This window comes from Hordeum vulgare, chromosome 1H (genome assembly GCF_904849725.1).
Source record: "Hordeum vulgare subsp. vulgare chromosome 1H, MorexV3_pseudomolecules_assembly, whole genome shotgun sequence".
In the NCBI taxonomy this organism is placed as follows: domain Eukaryota; kingdom Viridiplantae; phylum Streptophyta; class Magnoliopsida; order Poales; family Poaceae; genus Hordeum; species Hordeum vulgare.
This window is the reverse complement of record NC_058518.1, coordinates 456,709,869-456,734,275: the sequence shown is the minus strand read 5'-3', so window position 1 is coordinate 456,734,275 and position 24,407 is coordinate 456,709,869. Positions and strand designations below refer to the sequence as shown.

Below are 24,407 nucleotides of genomic sequence, written 5' to 3'. Positions count from 1 at the left end.
TCCTCCTTGTTGGTAGACAACTTGCAATAGAAGAAATCCAAGTAATATTCTTTCCTCCTTGGATCCAGGAATGTAGCAATGACAAGTGCGTGGTTGAAGGCAATGTCCTTGCTTTTTCTATGACGGTTAGGCTCTGCATTCTCCTTCTCCTCAGGATCCCAATATTTATCCAGTTTTTTTTTGCATCGTTGCCACCAATTCCTTCAACACATCAGAGGTGTGCCAACCCGGATCTTTCAATACATGGAGAATACAAAGCACAACCGGCAGAAACATGTGTGCAATTGGCTTCCTATGAGCTGAAATAATTAAGGTAAGCTCTTCAAAAAGCTTGTAGAAAGTCACAAATAGCTTATGTCCTCTTCCATTCTTTCTCACTTGGAGATTCTACCATCTTTCGATTGGCATAACTAGTGATGACAGATTTGTATCTCAATGCTTCTACAAGCATTTTCCAAGTTGAGTTCTATTTGGTTGGTGTATCAGCGGAGACACCTTTCTTTGAAGGCACGCCCATCCCAATTGCAATTGTATTGAATTCTTGAAGCCTTCAAGAAGAAGAGTCAATATATTTCAGCAGCTCACGTATCTTTTCAATGGATCCATGGATTATTTTCATTCCATCCCGAGCCAAGATATTAAGAATGTGTGCACAACACGTGACATGCAAATGTTGACCTTCAAGGAGCAACTCATGTTTGTGATATTTTATTAACTTATCACATGCATTAGTGTTATTACTGGCATTATGTAGTGTCAAAGTGAATAGCTTGCCCCTTATGCCCCATTTTGATAAGCAACCAATGATTTCTTCTTCTATTGCATAGCCTGTGTGGGGATACTTCACGTCTGTGAAACTTATGATCTTCTTCTTGTAGTTGAATTCCGCATTGATATAATGGGCGGTGATGGACATGTGGCCCAAATTCTGTGATGATGTCCAGATGTCAGATGTTAAGCAAATGCGGAGTCCAAATTTTGGAGCTCAACTTCGACATCTTTCTTCATTCCCTTATACATCTTCAGTGCATCATCACGAATCGTGTGATGACCCTTGATTTTAAATGCTGGCTGCAATGAGTCAATCCATGGTTGAAGGTGTGGATCTTCAAACTTAAGAAAGGGGATCTCAGCATGGATGCAAAACTTGACCATTAGTTCACGACTAACTTTTTCATCAAACGCTAACATGCCTTCGGATGGCTTTTTTCATGGTCAACAGAAACCTCTTCCTGCAAGAATCCTCAATTGATCGGCAAGCCTCTGCAATATGGGTTCTCAAATTGCTAGTCCCAAACTTGGTGTGAAATTTCCCTCGACAGTATTTGCACAGGGCCTTGGGGTCTCCTTCTACAACAACCAGTTCTTGTTCATAGTGCTCCCATACTTTGGACCTTCTAGCATGTGGTACTTGACTCGTATCGTCATCCATGGAATCGACAGTCTCAGAACCTTCTGAGGTAGACATGCCTCAAATTTTTAGAGCACACTGCATGGAAAAAACCAAACCATTTCAACATATAGAATCAGATTTAAACCAACCCATATTTTTCTGAAACCATTCTCATATTTATTCATAGGAAGCATATATAATCACAAACAAAGTGTATATTAGTAGTGATAACATCATAAGCAGAGTTTATTACTCAGAAAAAAATTGTTGACTGTCAAAAACTGTACCGTTCACCCTTAGACTACGTTGCCCATTAAAAGCCCTCATCTTGACGCAAATTAAATAACTCCTAGCAAGAAAACCCCGTTAAAACCGAATATCAGCGCAAAGTTCTCACAGTGGCTAAGCATCAAGGTCTAGGCATGCTGGAACCTACGCAATCGTATCCAAGATCCCCGCAAAAACCAACTCTTGCCACAAAGGTCCCTCGGTACATACCACTACAAGCATGGGGGAAACTAATAATGGGGAAAAGGCAAGCATCTGAGGAAGGAATCACACTATCTAAGAAGCCGGCCAGGGAGGTGGAGAGGAGGATCTCGTTGGGCTCGACCCAAGACATCGCGCGAACACAAATCCGACGCTAGAAATAGCATCAGATGGTCGTGACCGGCCGCAGGGGCGACTGGAGCTCTGTGGTTCGCTGACAGGGGATTGCTTCTAGGGTTTGAGCGAGTGGAGAATTTGGTGAATCAAAATGTAAAGCCTATAATCGAGAAAGCTGCGAGCCCTAACTGATACTATGAGACAAGACTGGTGCGGACGGCGGGGAATTGGGGTGGGGGGAGGAGGTGGAGGAGCGATTATCTATGCGATGGGTGGCACCGCGGTCGGGGAGATGAGCCGCTCCTGGTCGGGACGGTAGACGGGGAGGAGGCCTACATGCGGCGGCCGGTGGGGATGAGGCCTGCGTGCGGCGGTCGGTGGGGAGGAGGTGGTGCGGGCGTGTTGCGTGTGGCGTCCGAGTCGGGAGGGAGGAGAAGGTGGTGCGGGCTTGCTCGCACTTGGAGGCGAAACCAATGCAATAACCGGGTTGTACCCACAGTTTCCAGCCCAAAATATATAAAACGGTTTAGGCCCATAACCAGCCATATCCAAATTGCTTTCTCTATAAACCCAAACCAAACCACACTTAAAAAGCCTCAACCTAATTAAACCTAAACCAGTCAAGGCCCAGTATAAAAACCAAACCATTTTAACCAGTCTTTTTCTAAAACCGTTCTTAGATCTAGCTGAGACCTAGGCTTTCACACACATCAGGTGGGTGCTCGGGACCACCAGACTAGTTAAACACGTCATTGGTCGATGCACCTTGCAACATCTTCATGGACCCAACTACTAGTGTTGGGTAACGTAGCATAAATTCGAAATTTTCCTATGCCATATTCAGATCTTCCTATGGAGAGACCAGCAACAAGAGAGGGGTGAGTGCATATTCATACCTTTGAAGATTGCTAAGCGGAAGTGTTGCTAGAACGCGGTTGATGGAGTCGTACTCGTGGCGATTCAGATCGCGATGTGATTCCGATCTAGTGCCGAACCACGGCACCTCCGCGTTCAACACACGTGCAGCCCGGTGACGTCTCCTGCACCTTGATCCAGCAAGGAGGAGGGAGAGGTTGGGGAAGATCTCCGGCAACACGACGGCGTGGTGTCGATGGAGAGATGAGGTCTCCCGGCAGGGCTTCGCCAAGCACCGTGGGTGAGGAGGAAGAAGAAGAGCAGGGCTGCGCCGAGAGAGAGATGGAAAAATTGTATTCTCAAAGGCCACAAACCCCCGATATATATAGGGGAAAGGGAGGGTGGCGCCCCCTTTAGGGTTTCCCACCCTAAATGGGGGCGGCAACCCTAGATGGGAGAGGGAGTGGCGGTCAAGAGGGGGAGAGAGGGGTGGCGCACCCCTGGTGGGCCTTAGGCCCACCTGATTTAGGGTTTCCCCCCTTTCCCTCTCTAGGTGCCTTGGGCCCCTGGTGGGAGGCACACCAGCCCACTATGGGCTGGTTCCCTTCCACCTTTTGGCCCATGTCATCTTTTTGGCTGGTGGCCCCTCCTGGTGGACCTCCGGAACCCTTTCCAGTGGTCCCGGTGGTCCCGGTACGCTACCGGTGACACCCGAAACATTTCTGGCGTCCAAACCCATCCAACCTATATATCAACCTTTACCTCCGGACCATTCTGGAGCTCCTCGTGACGTCCGGGATCTCATCCGGGACTCCGAACAACCTTCGGTAACCTCGTATAACAATTCCCTATAACCCTAGCGTCATCGAACCTTAAGTGTGTAGACCCTACAGGTTCGGGAATCATGCAGACATGACCGAGACACTCTCTGGCCAATAACCATCAGCGGGATCTGGATACCCATGGTGGCTCCCACATGTTCCACGATGATCTCATCGGATGAACCACGATGTCAAGATTCAATCAATCCCGTATACAATTCCCTTTGTCTGTCGGTATAGTACTTGCCCGAGATTCGATCGTTGGTATACCTATACCTTGTTCAATCTCGTTATCGGTAAGTCTCTTTACTCGTTCCGTAGCACGTCATCCTGTGACTAACTCCTTAGTCACATTATGCTCATGATGATGTTCTACCGAGTGGGCCCAGAGATACCTCTCCGTCACACGGAGTGACAAATCCCGATCTCGATTCGTACCAACCCAATAGAGACTTTCGGAGATACCCGTAGTGCATCTTTATAGTCACCCAGTTACGTTGTGATGTTTGATACACCCAAAGCACTCCTACGGTATCCGGGAGTTGCACAATCTCACGGTCGAAGGAAAAGACACTTGACATTAGAACAACTTTAGCATACGAACAATACGATCTAGTGCTATGCTTAGGATTGGGTCTTGTCCATCACATCATTCTCCCAATGATGTGATCCCGTTATCAATGACATTTAATGTCCATGATCATCTATGATCAACGAGCTAGCCAACTAGAGGCTTGCTAGGGACACATTGTGATCTATTTATTCACACATGTATTACTGTTTCCTGTTAATACAATTATAGCATGAACAATAGACGATTATCATGAACAAGGAAATATGATAATAACCATTTTATTATTGCCTCTAGGGAATATTTCCAACAGTCTCCCACTTGCACTAGAGTCAATAATCTAGTTCACATCACTATGTGATTGCAATGAATCCAACACCCATACAGTTCGGGGGTTCGATCACGTCTTGCTTGTGAGAGAGGTTTATTAGTCAACGGGTCTGAACCTTTCAGATCCGTGTGTGCTTTACAAATCTCTACGTTATCCTATAGATGCTTCTACGCCCCATCTGGAACCATTCCAAACGATTGGTCCACTATACCAATCCGGTTTACTACTCATAGTCCTCCGGATTAGTAACAAAGCTTGCATCGACGTAACTCCTTTACGACGAACTCTTTAATCACCTCCATAATTGAGAAAATTCCTTAGTTCATTTTTTACTAATGATAACTTTGACCACTGTCCAGTGATCCATTCCTGGATCACTCTTGTACCCCATGACTGACTCATGGCAAGGCACGCTTTAGGTACGGTACACAACATGACATACTTGTAGAGTCTACGGCTAATGCATAGGGGACGACATTCGTCCTTTCTCTTTCTTCTACCGAGGTCGAGCTTTGAGTCATACTCAAATTTACACCTTGCAACATAGCCAAGAACTCCTTCTTTGCTGATCTATTTTGAACTCCTTCAAAAACTTGTCAAGGCATGCATTTCGCTGAAAGTTCCATTAAGCACTTTGATCTATCTTTATAGATCTTGATGCTCAACTCTCAAGTAGCTACATCTAGGTTTTCTTTGAGAAACTCTTTTCAAACAACCCTTTATGCTTTCTAGAAATTCTACATTATTTCCGATCAACAGTATGTCAACCACATATATTCATCAGAAATTCTATAGTCTCCCACTCACCTTTTGGAAATACAAGTTTCTCACAAACTTTGTATAGAACCAAAAACTTTGATCCTCTCATCAAAGTGTATATTCCAACTCCGAGATGCTTGCTCCAGTCCATAGAAGGATCGCTGGAGCTTTGCATACTTGTTAGCACCCTTTAGGATCGACAAAATCTTCTGGTTGTATCACATACAGCCTTTCCTCAAGGAAGTCGTCGAGGAAACAATATTTTGACATCCTATCTGCAATATTTCATAAATGATGCAGCAACTGCTAACATAATTTCAACAAACTTTCAGCATCTCTACGAGTGAGAAAGTATCATAGTAGTCAACTCCTTGAACTTTGTTGAAAACACCTTTGCGACAAGTCGAGCTTTCTTAATGTTGACTTTTCACCATCATCGTCTGTCTTCCTTTTAAAGATCCATTCAAAGTTAATAGTCTTATGACCATCAAGTGGTTCTTCCAAAGTCTATACTTTGTTTTCATACATGGATCCTCTCTCGGATTTCATGGCCTCCAGCCATTTGTCGGAATCCGGGCCCACCATCGCTTCTCCATAGCTCGTAGGTTCATTGTTGTCCAACAACATGACTTTCAAGACAGGGTTACCGCACCACTCTGTAGCAGCAGTACGTGACCTTGTCGACCTATGAGGTTTCTAGTAACTTGATCTGAAGTCTCATGATCACTATCATTAGCTTCCACTTCAATTGGTGTAGGCGCCACAGGAACAACTTCCTACGCCCTGCTACACACACTGGTCGAAGTGATGGTTCACATAACCTCATCAAGTTTCCACCAAAACTCCCACTCAACTCTTTCGAGAGAAATTTTTCCTCGAGAAAGGACCCGTTTCAAGAAACAAACACATTTGCTTCCGGATCTGAGATAGGAGGTATACCCAACTGTTTTGGGTGTCCTATGAAGATGCATTTATCCGCTTTGGGTTCGAGCTTATTAGGCTGAAAACTCTTTCACATAAGCATCGCAGCCCCAAACTTTTAAGGAATGACAGCTTAGGTTTCTCTAAACCATAGTTCATGCGGTGTCATCTCAACGGAATTACGTGGTGCCCTATTTTAAGTGAATGCGATTGTCTCTAATGCCTAACCCATAAACGATAGTGGTAATTTGATAAGAAATATCATATTATGCAGTATGTCTAATACTGCACGATTATGACATACGGACACACCATCAGACTATGGTGTTCCAGGTGGCATGAGTTGTCAAACATTTTTCACGTGAATTTTTTTTCACCTTGTCTTAAACGTTTACCAAACTCGTAACTCAGATATATATGATTATCTCCACGATCACATCGTAGACATATTATCCTCTTGTCACGATGATCTTCAACTTCACTCTGAAATTACTTGAACCTTTTTCAATAATTCAGACATGTGTTTCATCAAGTAAATACACTAGTATCTACTCAAATCATTTGTGAAGTATGAACATAATGATATCCACTGCATGCCTCGGTACTCATCGGACTACACACATCAAAATGTATTACTTCCAACAAGTTACATTCTTGTTCCATCTCACTAGAAAAAGAGGTCTTCAGTCATCTTGCCCATGTGGTATGATTTGCATGGCTCAAGTGATTCCAAAATCAAGTGAGTCAAACGATCCATCAGTATGGAGTTTCTTCATGCATTTATACCAACAGGCATGGTTTGCATGTCTCAAACGTTTCAAAATGAGTGAGTACAAAGATCCGTCAGCATGGAGCTTCTTCATGCATTTTGTACCAATATGACTCAAGCAGCAGTGCCACAAGTAAGTGGTACTATCATTACTACTTGTATCTTTTGGCAACAATATTATGAACATGTGTATCACTACGATCGAGATTCAATAAACCATTCATTCTAGGTGCAAGACCATTTAAGGTATCATTCAAGTAAACAGAATAACCATTATTCACTTTAGATGAATGATCGTTTTGCCATTAACATAATCCAATCATGTCCATGCTCAACGCAAACACCAAATAAAAATTATTTAGGTTTAACACTAATCTCGATGGTAGAGGGAGCGTGCGATATGTGATCATATCAACCTTGGAAACACACATATCGTCACATCGCCTTTAAGTAGTCTCTGTTTATTCTGTAGCTTTTATTTCGAGTTACTAACACTTAGCAACCGAACCGGTATCTTATACCCTGGTGCTACTAGGAGTACTAGTAAAGTACACATCAATATCATGTATATCCAATATACTTTTGTCGACTTTGCCAGCCTTCTCATCTACCAAGTGTCTAGGGTAGTTCCTCTTTAGTGACTGTTCCCCTTATTACAGAAGCACTTAGTCTCGGGTTTGGGTTCAACCTTGGGTCTCTTCACTAGAGTAGCAACTGGTTTGCCGTTCAATGAAGTATCCATTCACGCCCTTTCCCTTCTTAAAACTAGCGGTTTCACAAACCATCAACAATTGATGCTCCTTTTGATTTCTACTTCCGCGGTGTCAAACATCGTGAATAGCTCAAGGATCATCATATCCATCCTTGACATGTTATAGTTCATTACAAAGCTCTAGTAGCTTGGTGTCAATGACTTTGGAGAGCTATCACTATCTCATCTGCAAGATCAACTCGCACTCGATTCCAGCGATTGTAGTACTCACACAATCTGAGCACATGCTCACTGATTGAGCTCTTCTCCTTTAATTTTGCAAACAAAGAATCTTGTCGGAGGTCTCATGCCTCTCAACAAGGGCACGAGCATGAAATCCAAATTCCATCTCTTGGAACATCACGTATGTCCCGCGACGTCTGAAACGTCTTTAATGCCTTAATTCTAAGTTGTTCAAGGAACACGCACTGAACTATCATGTAGTTATCAAAAACATGTATGTCGGATGTTCGCAACATCTAGAGACCATGCTTGGGGTTCAACACACTGAGCAGTGCATTAAAGACATAAGCCTTCTACGTAGAAATGAGGACAATCCTCAGTTAACGGACCTAGTCCGCACAATTGCTACTTCTACCTTTCAACTAAGATTTCTCTAGGAACATATCAAATACCGTAGAGCTATAGCGCAAGTTACATAATTTTCAAAGACCTATTTGACTATGTTCATGATAATTAAGTTCATCTGATGAACTCCCACTTAAATCGACATCCCTCTAGTCATCTAAGTGATACATGATCCATGTTGACTAACCCGTGTCCGATCATCACGTGAGACGGACCAGTCGTCATGGTGAGCAACTTCATGCTGATCGTATTCAACCATATGACTCATGTTCGACCTTTCGGTCTCTTGTATCCGAGGTCATGTCTGTACATGCTAAGCTCGTCGAGTCAACCTAAGTGTTTCGCGTGTGTAAATCTGGCTTACACGCGTTGTATGCGAACGTTAGAATCTATCACACCCGATCATCGAGTGGTGCTTTGAGACAACGATCCTTCGCAATGGTGCACACTTAGGGGAATATGTTCTTGAAATTTTAAGAGGGGTCATCTTATTATGCTACCGTCGTTCTAAGCAATAAGATGAAAAACATGATAAACATCACATGCAATCATATAGTGACATGATATGGCCATTATCATCTTTGCTCTTTCGATCTCCATCTTCGGGCATCGCATGATCATCATTGTCACCGGTGTGACACCATGATCTCCATCATCGTGTCTCCGTGAAGTCGTCACGCCAACTACTACTACCACTACTACTATAGCTAACCGTTAGCAATGAAGTAAAAGTAGTAAACACGTGGCGTTGCATCTCATACAATAAATTAAGACAACTCCTATGGCCCCTGCCGGTTGTCATACTCATCGACATGCAAGTCGTGAATCCTATTACAATAACATGATCATCTCATACATCAGACATGTAACATCACAACTTTGACAATATCACATCACATGTCAAACCCTGCAAAAACAAGTTAGACGCCCTCTAATTGTTGTTGCAAGTTTTACGTGGCTGATTTGAGTTTCTAGCAAGAACGCCTTCTTACCTACGTGACAGCCACAATGATGATATGCCAATGCTATTTACCCTTCATAAGGACCCTTTTCATCAAATCCAATCCGACTAGAGTGGGAGAGACGGGCACCCGCTAGCCACCTTTATGCACGGTGTGCATGTCTGCCGGTGGAACCCGTCTCACGTAAGCGTACGTGTAAGGTCGGTCCGGGCCGCTTCATCCCACAATGCCGCCGGAAAAGAATAAAACTAGTAGCGGCAAGCAATTGACAAATCAGCGCCCACAACCTTTTGTGTTCTACTCGTGCATAGAATCTACGCATAAAAAAGCTGGCTCTGATACCACTGTTGGGTAACGTAGCATAAATTCAAAATTTTCCTATGCCATATTCAGATCTTCCTATGGATAGACTAGCAACGAGAGAGGGGTGAGTGAATCTTCATACCTTTGAAGATCGCTAAGCGGAAGCGTTCCTAGAACGCGGTTGATGGAGTCGTACTTGCGGCGATTCAGATCACAGTGTGATTCCGATCTAGTGCCGAACCACGACACCTCCGCATTCAACACACGTGCAGCCCGGTGACGCCTCCCGCACCTTGATCCAGCAAGGAGGAGGGAAAGGTTGGGGAAGATCTCTGGCAGCACGACGGCGTGGTGTCGATGGAGAGACGGGGTCTCCCGGCAGGGCTTCGCCAAGCACCGTGGGAGAGGAGGAAGAAGAAGAGCAGGGCTGCGCCGAGAGAGAGATGGAAAAATTGTATTCTCAAAGGCCAAAAACCCCCGCTATATATAGGGGAAAGGGAGGGTGGAGCCCCCTTTAGGGTTTCCCACCCTAAAGGGGACCGGCAGCCCTAGATGGGAGAGGGGGTGGCGGCCAGGAGGGGGAGAGAGGGGTGGCGCACCGCTGGTGGGCCTTAGGCCCACCTGACTTAGGGTTTCCCCCCTTTCCCTCTCTAGGCGCCTTGGGCCCATGGTGGGAGGCGCACCAGCCCACTCTGGGCTAGTTCCCTTCCACCTTTTGGCCCATGTCACCTTTTGGGGCTGGTGGCCCCTCCCGGTGGACCTCCGGAACCCTTTCCGGTGGTCCCGGTATGCTACCGGTGACACCCGAAACATTTCCGGCGTCCAAACCCATCCAACCTATATATCAATCTTTACCTCCGGACCATTCCGGAGCTCCTCATGACGTCCGGGATCTCATCCGGGACTCCGAACAACCTTCGGTAACCTCGTACAACAATTCCCTATAACCCTAACGTCATCGAACCTTAAGTGTGTAGACCCTACGGGTTCGGGAATCATGCACACATGACCGAGACACTCTCCGGCCAATAACCATCAGCGGGATCTGGATGCCCATGGTGGCTCCCACATGTTCCACCATGCTCTCATCGGATGAACCACGATGTCAAGGATTCAATCAATCTCGTATACAATTCCCTTTGTCTGTCGGTATAGTACTTGCCCGAGATTCGATCGTCGGTATACCTATACCTTGTTCAATCTCATTACCGGTAAGTCTCTTTACTCATTCCGTAGCATGTCATCCTGTGACTACCTCCTTAGTCAAACTGAGCTCATGATGATGTTCTATCGAGTGGGCCCAGAGATACCTCTCCGTCACACGGAGTGACAAATCCCGATCTCGATTCGTACCAACCCAACAGACACTTTCGGAGATCCCGTAGTGCACCTTTATAGTCACCCAGTTACGTCGTGACGTTTGATACACCCAAAGCACTCCTACGGTATCCGGGAGTTGCACAATCTCACGGTCGAAGGAAAAGACACTTGACATTAGAAAAGCTTTAGCATACGAACAATACGATCTAGTGCTATGCTTAGGATTTGGTGTTTTCCATCACATCATTCTCCCAATGATGTCATCCCGTTATCAGTGACATCTAATGTCCATGATCAGGAAACCATGATCATCTATTGATCAACGAGCTAGCCAACTAGAGGCTTGCTAGGGACACATTGTGATCTATTTATTCACACATGTATTACTGTTTCCTGTTAATACAATTATAGCATGAACAATAGACGATTATCATGAACAAGAAAATATGATAATAACCATTTTATTATTGCCTCTAGGGCATATTTCCAACAACTAGTACTCAAACGTGTAAGTGTGGTCTACGTATAAGGCCTTCCATTCCGTTTAGCTAGTGGTCGTCGACTAATGTCCATGTGGCCTAGTTCTTGGAGGCATACTTGACGCTTTGGAAGTAAAACGATAAAAGATCATCGTTGCAGCAGCATGAGCTGCCACAAAAACCAACGACAGAGTCGTTGTTGCAAGCGAGGGCAAACACACTACAAGCTCCGACGACCATGTTGTGAGGGTGGTCTGACTGCTACGGGCATCTGCTTGAGGCCGAGAGCAACGCTGCAACGATGGGCGAGGGTCTCTATGATGATGGACCGGGTGCTTCGATGACTATGGTGATGCTATGAGGCTTATTGTGACAGCAGCCCGACAAATTCAATGACCGATATGATTCTGTGAGGCGTGCTACGACAGCGGCCCGACTACTTCGACTATCGGAGTGATGCTACGAGGCGTGTTACGATTTGCGACCTGACATATTCGGTGACCGAGGTGATGCTACGATGCGTGTTGTGATGGCGGCCCGACTACTTCGACGAACGCAGTGATGCTATGTGTTGCGATGACGTCCTAATTGCTTCAATGACCAAGGATGCTACTACGAGGTGTGATACGACCGCGATCCGACTACTTCGACGACCGTAGAGATGCTACGAGATGTGATGCGATGGATGTTGGAATTATTCCCTAGAGGCAATAATAAATATAGTTATTATTATAATTCTTGTATCAAGATAATCGTTTATTATCCATGCTATAATTGTATTGAATGAAGACTTATATACATGTGTGGATACATAGACAAAACACTATCCGTAGCAAGCCTCTAGTTGGCAAGCCAGTTGATCAAAGATAGTCAGGGTCTTCTGATTATATACAAGGTGTTGTTGCTTGATAACTGGATCACGTCATTAGAAGAATCACGTGATGGACTAGACCCAAACTAATAGACGTAGCATGTTGATCGTGTCATTTTGTTGCTACTGTTTTCTGCGTGTCAAGTAGTTGTTCCTATGACCATGAGATCATATAACTCACTAACACCGGAGGAATGCTTTGTGTGTATCAAACGTCGCAACGTAACTGGGTGACTATAAAGATGCTCTACAGGTATCTCCGAAGGTGTTCGTTGAGTTAGTATGGATCGAGACTGGGATTTGTCACTCCGTGTGACGGAGAGGTATCTCGGGGCCCGCTCGGTAATACAACATCACACACAAGCCTTGCAAGCAATATGACTTAGTGTAAGTTGTGGGATCTTGTATTACGGAACGAGTAAAGAGACTTGCCAGTAAACGAGATTGAAATAGGTATGCGGATACTGACGATCGAATCTCGGGCAAGTAACATACCGAAGGACAAAGGGAATGACATACAGGATTATATGAATCCTTGGCACTGAGGTTCAAACGATAAGATCTTCGTAGAATATGTGGGATCCAATATGGGCATCCAGGTCCCGCTATTGGATATTGACCGAGGAGTCACTCGGGTCATGTCTACATAGTTCTCGAACCCGCAGGGTCTGCACACTTAAGGTTCGACGTTCTTTTATGCGTATTTGAGTTATATGGTTGGTTACCGAATGTTGTTCGGAGTCCCAGATGAGATCACGGACGTCACGAGGGTTTCCGGAATGGTCCGGAAACGAAGATTGATATATAGGATGACCTCATTTGATTACCGGAAGGTTTTCGGAGTTACCGGGAATGTACCGGGAATGACGAATGGGTTCCGGGTGTTCACCGAGGGGGGGCAACCCACCCCGGGGAAGCCCATAGGCCTTGGGGGTGGTGCACCAGCCCTTGGTGGGCTGGTGGGACAGCCCAAGTGGGTCCTATGCGCCAAGGATAGAAAATCAAAGAGAAAGAAAAAAAAGGAGGTGGGAAAGGAGAGAAGGACTCCACTTTCCAATCCTAGTTGGACTAGGATTGGAGGAGGACTCCTCCTCCCCTTGGTGCGCAGCCCTTGGGGCTTCTTGAGCCTCAAGGAAAGCCTCCCCTCCCTCCTCCTATATATATGGAGCAATTAGGGCTGATTTGAGACAACTTTTAAAAGGCAGCCCGACCACATACCTCCACAGTTTTACCTCTAGATCACGTTTCTGCGGAGCTCGGGCGGAGCCCTGCCGAGATCAGATCACCACCAACCTCCGAAGCATTGTCACGCTGACGGAGAACTCATCTACCTCTCCGTCTCTCATGCTGGATCAAGAAGGCCGAGATCATCGTCGAGCTGCACGTGTGCTGAACGCGGAGGTGCCGTCCGTTCGGCACTAGATCGTGGGACGGATCGCGAGACGGTTCTTGGGACGGTTCGCCGGGCGGATCGAGGGACGTGAGGACGTTCCACTACATCAACCGCGTTCACTAACGCTTCTGCTGTGCGATCTACAAGGGTACGTAGATCGGAAATCCCCTCTCGTAGTTGATATCACCATGATAGGTCTTCGTGCGCGTAGGAAATTTTTTGTTTCCCATGCTACGTTCCCCAATAGTGGCATCATGAGCTAGGTTCATGCGTAGATGTCTTCTCTAGTAGAACACAAAAGTTTTTGTGGGCGGTGATGTGCGTTTTGCTGCCCTCCTTAGTCTTTTCTTGATTCCGCGGTATTGTTGGATTGAAGCGGCTTGGACCGACATTACTCGTACGCTTACGAGAGACTGGTTTCATCGCTACGAGTAACCCCCTTTGCTCAAACATGACTGGCAAGTGTCGGTTTCTCCAACTTTAGTTGAATCTGATTTGACCGAGGAGGTCCTTGTATAAGGTTAAATAGAAATTCATATATCTCCGTTGTGGTGTTTGCGTAAGTAAGATGCGATCCTACTAGATACCCATGGTCACCACGTAAAACATGCAACAACAAAATTAGAGGACGTCTAACTTGTTTTTGCAGGGTATGCTTGTGATGTGATATGGCCAACGATGTGATGTGATATATTGGATGTATGAGATGATCATGTTGTAATAGATAATATCGACTTGCACGTCGATGGTACGGCAACTGGCAGGAGCCATAGGGTTGTCTTTAAACTAACGTTTGTGCTTGCAGATGCGTTTACTATTTTGCTAGGATGTAGCTTTAGTATTAATAGCATGAGTAGCACGACAACCCCGATGGCGACACGTTGATGGAGATCATGGTGTGGCGCCGGTGACAAGAAGATCGTGCCGGTGCTTTGGTGATGGAGATCAAGGAGCACGTGATGATGGCCATATCATGTCACTTATGAATTGCATGTGATGTTAATCCTTTTATGCACCTTATTTTGCTTAGAACGACGGTAGCATTATGAGGTGATCTCTCACTAAAATTTCAAGACGAAATTGTGTTCTCCCCGACTGTGCACCGTATCTACAGTTCGTCGTTTCGAGACACCACGTGATGATCGGGTGTGATAGACTCAACGTTCACATACAACGGGTGCAAAACAGTTGCACACGCGGAACACTCGGGTTAAGCTTGACGAGCCTAGCATGTGCAGACATGGCCTCAGAATACATGAGACCGAAAGGTCGATCATGAATCATATAGTTGATATGATTAGCATAGGGATGCTTACCACTGAAACTATACTCAACTCACGTGATGATCGGACTTGAGCTAGTGTAAGTGGATCATGAACCACTCAAATGACTAGAGAGATGTACTTTTTTAGTGGGAGTTTAGCAAGTAATTTGATTAAGTTAAACTCTAATTATCTTGAACATAGTCTAAGTCCACTTTGAATATATTTGTGTTGTAGATCATGGCTCACGCGACAGTCACCCTGAATTTTAATACGTTCCTAGAGAAAGCTAAGTTGAAAGATGATGGAAGCAACTTTGTAGACTGGGCTCGTAATCTTAAGTTGATCCTACAAGCTGGGAAGAAGGATTATGTCCTTAATGCTGCGCTAGGAGATGAACCACCCGCTACGGCTGACCAGGATGCTAAGAACGCTTGGTTAACGCGTAAGGAGGACTACTCAGTAGTTCAATGTGCAGTTTTGTATGGCTTAGAACCGGGACTTCAACGTCGCTTTGAGCGTCATGGAGCATATGAGATGTTCCAGGAGTTGAAGTTTATCTTTCAGAAGAACGCCCGGATCGAGAGGTATGAGACCTTCGATAAATTCTATGCTTGCAAGATGGAGGAGAATTCGTCTGTCAGTGAACATGTGCTCAAAATGTCTGGGTACTCAAACCGTCTAGCTGAGCTGGGGATTGAAGTCCCGCAAGAGGCTATCACTGACAGAATTCTTCAATCACTGCCGCCAAGCTATAAGGGCTTTGTGTTGAACTACAACATGCAAGGGATGAACAAGTCACCCGGCGAGTTGTTTGCGATGCTGAAAGTCGCAGAGTCTGAACTCCGTAAAGAGCATCAAGTGTTGATGGTAAATAAGACCACTAGTTTCAAGAGAAACGGTAAAGGCAATAAGGGCAATTCAAATAAGAGCGGCAAGCCTGTTGCCAATCCGACAAAGAAACCCAAAGCTGGACCTAAGCCTGAAACAGAGTGCTACTATTGCAAGGGTATGGGTCACTGGAAGCGCAACTGCCCCAAGTATCTGGCTGATAAGAAGGCGGCCAAAGAAAAATCAGGTATATTTGATATACATGTTATTGATGTGTACTTAAACGGCTCTCGTAGTAGTGCCTGGGTATTCGATACCGGTTCTGTTGCTCATATTTGCAACTCGAAACAGGAACTGCGGAATAGGCGAAGGCTGGTGAAAGATGAAGTGACGATGCGCGTAGGAAATGGTTCCAAGGTTGATGCAATCGCCGTCGGCACAGTTTCAATTCAGTTACCATGGGGATTAGTTATGAACTTGAATAATTGTTATTTAGTGCCTGCGTTGAGCATGAACATTATATCTGGATCTTGTTTATTGCGAGACGGTTACTCTTTTAAGTCAGAGAATAATGGTTGTTCTATTTCTATGAGTAACATCTTTTATGGTCATGCACCCAATGTGAGAGGATTGTTTATATTGAATCTTGACAATGATACACATATACATAACATTGAGACCAAAAGAGTTAGAGTTAACAATGATAGCGCCATGTTTTTTTGGCACTGCCGCTTAGGTCATATTGGTGTAAAGCGCATGAAGAAACTCCATACCGATGGACTTTTGGAGTCACTTGACTTTGATTCACTTGACACGTGCGAACCATGCCTCATGGGCAAGATGACTAAAACTCCGTTCTCCGGAACAATGGAGCGTGCCAGTGACTTATTGGAAATCATACATACCGATGTGTGCGGTCCGATGAGCATGGAGGCACGCGGCGGATATCGTTATTTTCTCACCTTCACTGACGAATTGAGTAGATATGGTTATGTCTACTTAATGAAGCACAAGTCTGAAACATTTGAAAAGTTCAAGCAATTTCAGAGTGAAGTTAAAAATCATCGTAACAAGAAGATCAAGTTCCTACGGTCTGATCGTGGGGGTGAATATCTAAGTTTCGAGTTTGGTGCTCACTTAAGACAATGTGGAATTGTTTCACAGTTGACACCGCCTGGAACACCACAGCGTAATGGTGTGTCCGAACGTCGTAATCGTACTTTATTAGAGATGGTGCGATCTATGATGTCTGTTACCGATTTTCCGTTATCATTTTGGGGTTATGCATTAGACACAGCTGCATTCACTTTAAATAGGGCACCATCAAAATCCGTTGAGACGACACCATACGAACTGTGGTATGGCAAAAGGCCAAAGTTGTCGTTTCTTAAAGTTCGGGGATGTGATGCTTATGTGAAAAACCTTCAGCCTGTAAAGCTGGAACCCAAAGCGGAAAAGTGCATCTTCATAGGTTACCCAAAAGAGACAGTTGGGTACACCTTCTATCTCAAATCCGAGGGCAAAGTGTTTGTTGCTAAAAACGGAGCTTTTCTCGAGAAGGAGTTTCTCTCGAGAGAATTGAGTGGGAGGAAGATAGAACTTGATGAGGTTGTCGAACCTCTCATCCCTCTGGATGGTGGCGCAGGGCAAGGGGAAACCCGTGTCGTTGCGACGCCGGTTGAGGAGGAAGTTAATGATGATGATCATGAAACTCCGGTTCAAGTTCCTATCGAACGACGCAGGTCGACGAGACCACGTGCTGCTCCAGAGTGGTACGGTAATCCCATTTTGTCAATCATATTGTTAGACAACAATGAACCTGCAAATTATGAAGAAGCAATGGTGGGCCCAGATTCCAACAAATGGCTGGAGGCCATGAAGTCCGAGATAGGATCCATGTATGAAAACAAAGTGTGGACTTTGGAAGTACTACCCGAGGGCCGCAAGGCTATTCAGACGGACGCTGACGGCAATGTGACCGTTTATAAAGCTCGACTTGTGGCAAAAGGTTATTCACAAGTTCAATTAGTTGACTACGATGAGACATTCTCACCCGTAACGATGCTTAAGTCCGTCAGAATCATGTCAGCAATAGCATTTTTCGATTATGAAATCTGGCAGATGGATGTCAAAACGGCGTTCCTTAACGGTTTCCTTAAGGAAGAGTTGTATATGATGCAACCCAAAGGTTTTGTCGATCCTAAGAATGCTAACAAGGTGTGCAAGCTCCAGTGATCCATTTATGGACTGGTGCAAGCATCTCGGAGTTGGAACAAACGCTTTGATGAGGTGATCAAAGCATTTGGGTTTATACAAGTGGTTGGAGAATCTTGTATTTACAAGAAAGTGAGTGGGAGCTCTGTGGCGTTTCTAATATTATATGTAGATGACATATTGCTGATTGGAAACAATGTAGAGTTTTTGGAGAGCATAAAGGATTACTTAAATAAAAGTTTCTCTATGAAGGACCTAGGAGAAGCTGCTTACATTCTAGGCATTAAGATCTACAGGGATAGATCGAAACGCCTGATAGGACTTTCACAAAGCACATACCTTGATAAAGTTTTGAAAAGGTTTAAAATGGAACAGTCCAAGAAAGGGTTCTTGCCAGTTTTACAAGATACGAGATTGAGTAAGACTCAGTGCCCAGCAACTGATAAAGATAGAGAGCATATGAGCACCGTCCCCTATGCTTCATCCATAGGATCTATCATGTACGCAATGCTGTGCACTAGACCGGACGTTAGCCTGGCCATAAGTATGGCAGGCAGGTTCCAGAGTAATCCAGGAGTGGATCACTGGACGGCGGTCAAGAATATCCTGAAGTACCTGAAAAGGACTAAGGAGATGTTTCTCGTGTATGGAGGTGACGAAGAGCTCGTCGTAAAGGGTTACGTCGATGCAAGCTTTGACACAGATCCGGACGACTCTAAGTCGCAGACCGGATACATATTTATTCTTAATGGGGGTGCAGTAAGCTGGTGCAGTTCCAAGCAAAGCGTCGTAGCTGATTCTACATGTGAAGCAGAGTACATGGTTGCCTCGGAGGCGGCTAAGGAGGGTGTCTGGATGAAGCAGTTCATGACGGATCTTGGAGTGGTGCCAAGCGCACTGAATCCAATAACCTTGTTCTGTGACAACACGGGTGCCATTGCCTTAGCAAAGGAACCACGGTTTCACAAGAAGACCAGACACATCAAACGACGCTTCAACCTCATCCGCCACTACATCGAAGGGGAGGACGTAAATATATGCAAAGTGCACACGGATCGGAATGTAGCAGACCCGCTAACTAAACCTCTTCTAGGGCAAAGCATGATCAACACCAGAACTGTATGGGTGTTAGATTTATTACAATGTAATTCGCATGATGATGTGAGGGCTAGATTATTGACTCTAGTGCAAGTGGGAGACTGTTGGAATTATGCCCTAGAGGCAATAATAAATATAGTTATTATTATAATTCCTGTATCAAGATAATCGTTTATTATCCATGCTATAATTGTATTGAATGAAGACTTATATACATGTGTAGATACATAGACAAAACACTATCCCTAGCAAGCCTCTAGTTGGCTAGCCAGTTGATCAAAGATAGTCAGGGTCTTCTGATTATATACAAGGTGTTGTTGCTTGATAACTGGATCACGTCATTAGAAGAATCACGTGATGGACTAGACCCAAACTAATAGACGTAGCATGTTGATCGTGTCATTTTGTTGCTACTGTTTTCTGCGTGTCAAGTATTTGTTCCTATGACCATGAGATCATATAACTCACTGACACCGGAGGAATGCTTTGTGTGTATCAAACGTCGCAACGTAACTGGGTGACTATAAAGATGCTCTACAGGTATCTCCGAAGGTGTTCGTTGAGTTAGTATGGATCGAGACTGGGATTTGTCACTCCGTGTGACGGAGAGGTATCTCGGGGCCCACTCGGTAATACAACATCACACACAAGCCTTGCAAGCAATATGACTTAGTGTAAGTTGCGGGATCTTGTATTACGGAACGAGTAAAGAGACTTGCCGGTAAACGAGATTGAAATAGGTATGCGGATACTGACGATCGAATCTCGGGCAAGTAACATACCGAAGGACAAAGGAAATGACATACGGGATTATATGAATCCTTGGCACTGAGGTTCAAACGATAAGATATTCGTAGAATATGTGGGATCCAATATGGGCATCCAGGTCCCGCTATTGGATATTGATCGAGGAGTCACTCGGGTCATGTCTACATAGTTCTCGAACCCGCAGGGTCTGCACACCTAAGGTTCGACGTTCTTTTATGCGTATTTGAGTTATATGGTTGGTTACCGAATGTTGTTCGGAGTCCCGGATGAGATCACGGACGTCACGAGGGTTTCCGGAATGGTCCGGAAACGAAGATTGATATATAGGATGACCTCATTTGATTACCGGAAGGTTTTCGGAGTTACCGGGAATGTACCGGGAATGACGAATGGGTTCCGGATGTTCACCGGGGGGGGGGGGGCAACCCACCCCGGGGAAGCCCATAGGCCTTGGGGGTGGCGCACCATCCCTTGGTGGGCTGGTGGGACAGCCCAAGAGGGCCCTATGCGCCAAGGATAGAAAATCAAAGAGAAAGAAAAAAAGGAGGTGGGAAAGGAGAGAAGGACTCCACTTTCCAATCCTAGTTGGACTAGGATTGGAGGAGGACTCCTCCTCCCCTTGGTGCGCAGCCCTTGGGGCTCCTTGAGCCTCAAGGCAAGCCTCCCCTCCCTCCTCCTATATATATGGAGCAATTAGGGCTGATTTGAGACAACTTTTAAAAGGCAGCCCGACCACATACCTCCACGGTTTTACCTCTAGATCACGTTTCTGCGGAGCTCGGGCGGAGCCCTGCCGAGATCAGATCACCACCAACCTACGGAGCGCCGTCACGCTGCCGGAGAACTCATCTACCTCTCCGTCTCTCTTGCTGGATCAAGAAGGCCGAGATCATCGTCGAGCTGCACGTGTGCTGAACGCGGAGGTGCCGTCCGTTCGGCACTAGATCGTGGGACGGATCGCGGGACGGTTCATGGGGCGGATCGAGGGACGTGAGGACATTCCACTACATCAACCGCGTTCACTAACGCTTCTGCTGTGCGATCTACAAGGGTACGTAGATCGGAGATCCCCTCTCATAGTTGAACATCACCATGATAGGTCTTCGTGCGCGTAGGAAATTTTTTGTTTCCCATGCTACGTTCCCCAACAATGGAGCCTCAACTGCTTCAATGATGTTGCGACTACGTGTTTCGCTGGGCGTGGTTGTGTAGCAATGGAGTTCTTCGAACGATTGCGGTGTGCTTCAACGATATATGCGTTGACAAATGTGGTGATGTTACAACAACAACATGGCTGCTTCGATGATGTTGTGACAATGTGCTTCGATGGTCGCGGTGGGTGCTTTGACGGTCGTAGTGGGTGATTCAGTAGTCGTGGCGGCGGTGTGCTTCGAAAGGCCACGATGATGCTGTGATGGCGTGCTTCGACAACCCCAACGATGCTGGGACGGAGACCTGGCTACTTCGGCGATACATCAATGACATGCTTCCCGGTTGTGGCAGTGCTGCAATGATGGCACGACTACTTCAATGATCCTATAGCAGTCGTTCGGCGGCTTCGATTTTGCTGCAATTGCATGCTTCAACGACTGTGACGGTGACAAAAATGTTAACTGGACAAGCATGCTTCGACAATCCTATAGGAAGTGTTTTGCATGCACCAAGAATCACCGGTATTGTGCCGCGGCCCGCTTGCAACCATTGGCGATTCCATGCATAAGCTATGGGGTTAACTCACCCCCACAACTTTTAGGAAAAACATGCCTAATTACTATATAATTAATGTACAATATGAATAAAATAATCTAAAATTTAAGCAATGCCCCGACAGTTTTTTCCAGCTGGCATCGCCAATGCTTGTAACAAAGACGAGCATCTAGCCTCCGGGCTTGCAACAACGGGCGTCACGTCTTGCAGCAATGATTACCTGCCCTTGGAGCGTTGCATGCCCCGCTTGCTGCAACGATGAGCATCTAGCGTCCGGGCTTGTAGCAACGAGCGTCACGTCTTGTAGCAACGGCGACCGGCCCTTGCAGCGCCGCATGCCCCGCTTGCAGCAACGACGAGCATCTAGCGTCCGGGCTTGCAACAACGAGCGTCGTATCTTGTAGCAGTGGTGGCCGGCCCTTGCAGCATCGTGTGTCGCGTCTTGTAGCAATGGTGACCATCTCGTGTAGCATCGCGCCCCCTCTTGCAACAAAGACGTACATCGAGCATCCCGGCTTGCATCCTCGTTTGTCGCATCTTGTAGCAATGATGACTGACCATTGCAGCATTGCGCCCCCTGCTTGCAGCAACGACGTACATCGAGCATCCCGGCTTGTATCATTGTGTGTCGTGTCTTGTAGCAATGGTGACCGACCATTGCATCATCACGTGTCCTGCTAGGAGCAATGCCATGCATCGAGTGTCCCGGCTTGCACCGTCACGTGTCGTGTCTTTCAGCAACGGCGCCATGTATTCAGTATAGACTACGCGAACATTTGATAATCCATCTTTGAGTCCGACCTCAGATGCACCTAGGGAATAGTAAAATTGAAAAAATAGATTTTTTTTAAAATTTCCATTTTTTTTGTGGTAAAACATGCATGACTGCATGATCTTCATGCCAATTTTTAAAGCATTTGGCCATTTGAGCAGCTCTCAACAAAAAAAATCAGGTCTAAATAGAATAAAACCATAAACTTTTTCACAGCCCTCAATTTTGTCTCTTTTGTCATATGTAGACTGACCATTGCAGCATTGCGCCCCCTGCTTGCAGCAACGACGTACATCGAGCATCCCGGCTTGTATCATTGTGTGTCGTGTCTTGTAGCAATGGTGACCGACCATTGCATCATCACGTGTCCTGCTAGGAGCAATGCCATGCATCGAGTGTCCCGGCTTGCACCGTCACGTGTCGTGTCTTTCAGCAACGGCGCCATGTATTCAGTATAGACTACGCGAACATTTGATAATCCATCTTTGAGTCCGACCTCAGATGCACCTAGTGAATAGTAAAATTGAAAAAAAATAGATTTTTTTTTAAATTTCCATTTTTTTTGTGGTAAAACATGCATGAGTGCATGATCTTCATGCCAATTTTTAAAGCATTTGGCCATTTGAGCAGCTCTTAAAAAAATCAGGTCTAAATAGAATAAAACCATAAACTTTTTCACAGCCCTCAATTTTGTCATTTTTACCGGAAGCTTCTTAGATGTCCAAACTATCTTAAATTTGGCACGAACACCACAGATTCACCATAAAAAGATTCCATTTTTTTGAACTAACTTTTTATTTTTTACGATTTTACTGTTTATGTTGGGCGTCATAAAATTCTTGACATATGTAGACGAAATTACAGTTGCGTCTGCCGGGAGTCGAACCCGGGTCTATTGCTTGGAAGGCAATTATCCTAACCGTTGGACTACAGACGCTTATGTGCTTGCCTGGTTAAACAGTAATATATGGAGTATTAGCAAATTTAACAGGAACTGAGCATACCTCACTCCCGTGTACGCATATGCAGTAGCTTCAAACCCTCGGCTCTATTTTTTCTCACAGCAAATTTCCGGACTTCGATTGCAAACGCGCGCTTTCTGCGAGTGCCCAGGCTGCAACCGGCGAGGGAGCGCATGCAGAGACCGACAGAGCCAACTACGTAGTACAACAGAAGGTATGGATGCGGACGTTTGGTCTATGAGACATCTACACCCTTTTTTCCTTTTATAAAAGAAAGGACGATGTATCCGTGGCCTCTGTATCTTTAAGATGCACTAGTAATCTTGCACTGCACGCACGTCTCAAATGTTGATCCAATGAGATTCACATATACATGCAATAGTAAAAATCTCTTGCAAAAACATCTTATATTATGGGATGCTACATGGAGATGCAATCATGCAATTGGTCTTGAATATTATGGTGCAATCAATTCATAACAAAAAGCCGATGAAACAAACAAGGGATAGTAGATCAAGTGATCAAACACATACTTCTTAGATGAGGTTGCTAACCAAATGCATATGTAAAGCTGCAAACAACATAGGCATTGATAATGTGTTGTGAAAATCTTGACATTCCATCACATGTTGCAAATACTCAGAACACTCCTGAATGAGTGCTAAAATGAAAGGCAAATATCTCACATAAAAATAGCAATGGCATTGAACCAATATTGTGAAGTAAAACCTTAACACCAAAAGATCAAAGGGGCTTTTTTCACAATCAAAGGAGCTCAGCTCTCTTCTTCATGACTACTATCAGTTTGCATCAAAATGCAAGTTGATTCGGAGCGGCATTATGCCACAGCCTCTGTTCACTAACTTGCATGAGCAGCTTTGCACTCAGAAATTAGCCTTTAAAAATAAAAGACACCATAAGAAAAAAAAAGACCTGGCTCGGCTCCTCAACTTCACACATGGGCCCCATAATATCTGATATGTTCTGTTTTGTTTAGTTCCACATCTCCACCAGTATCTGACAATTATATTGAATGGTAACATCAGGCCATTCTTCCTCCTTGACAGGTCGTGCATACCACATCCTTGAGAGAAAGTGTT

The 24,407-nt window shown here is 45.3% G+C and overlaps 1 non-coding gene across 1 annotated transcript; it reads right to left on the bottom strand.

Annotated features, from left to right (window-relative positions):
• Positions 1-23,210: 23,210 nt before the first annotated feature.
• TRNAG-UCC lies at positions 23,211-23,282 on the bottom strand. The gene has a single exon. It is a non-coding gene; the product is annotated as a tRNA-Gly (tRNA).
• Positions 23,283-24,407: the final 1,125 nt, after the last annotated feature.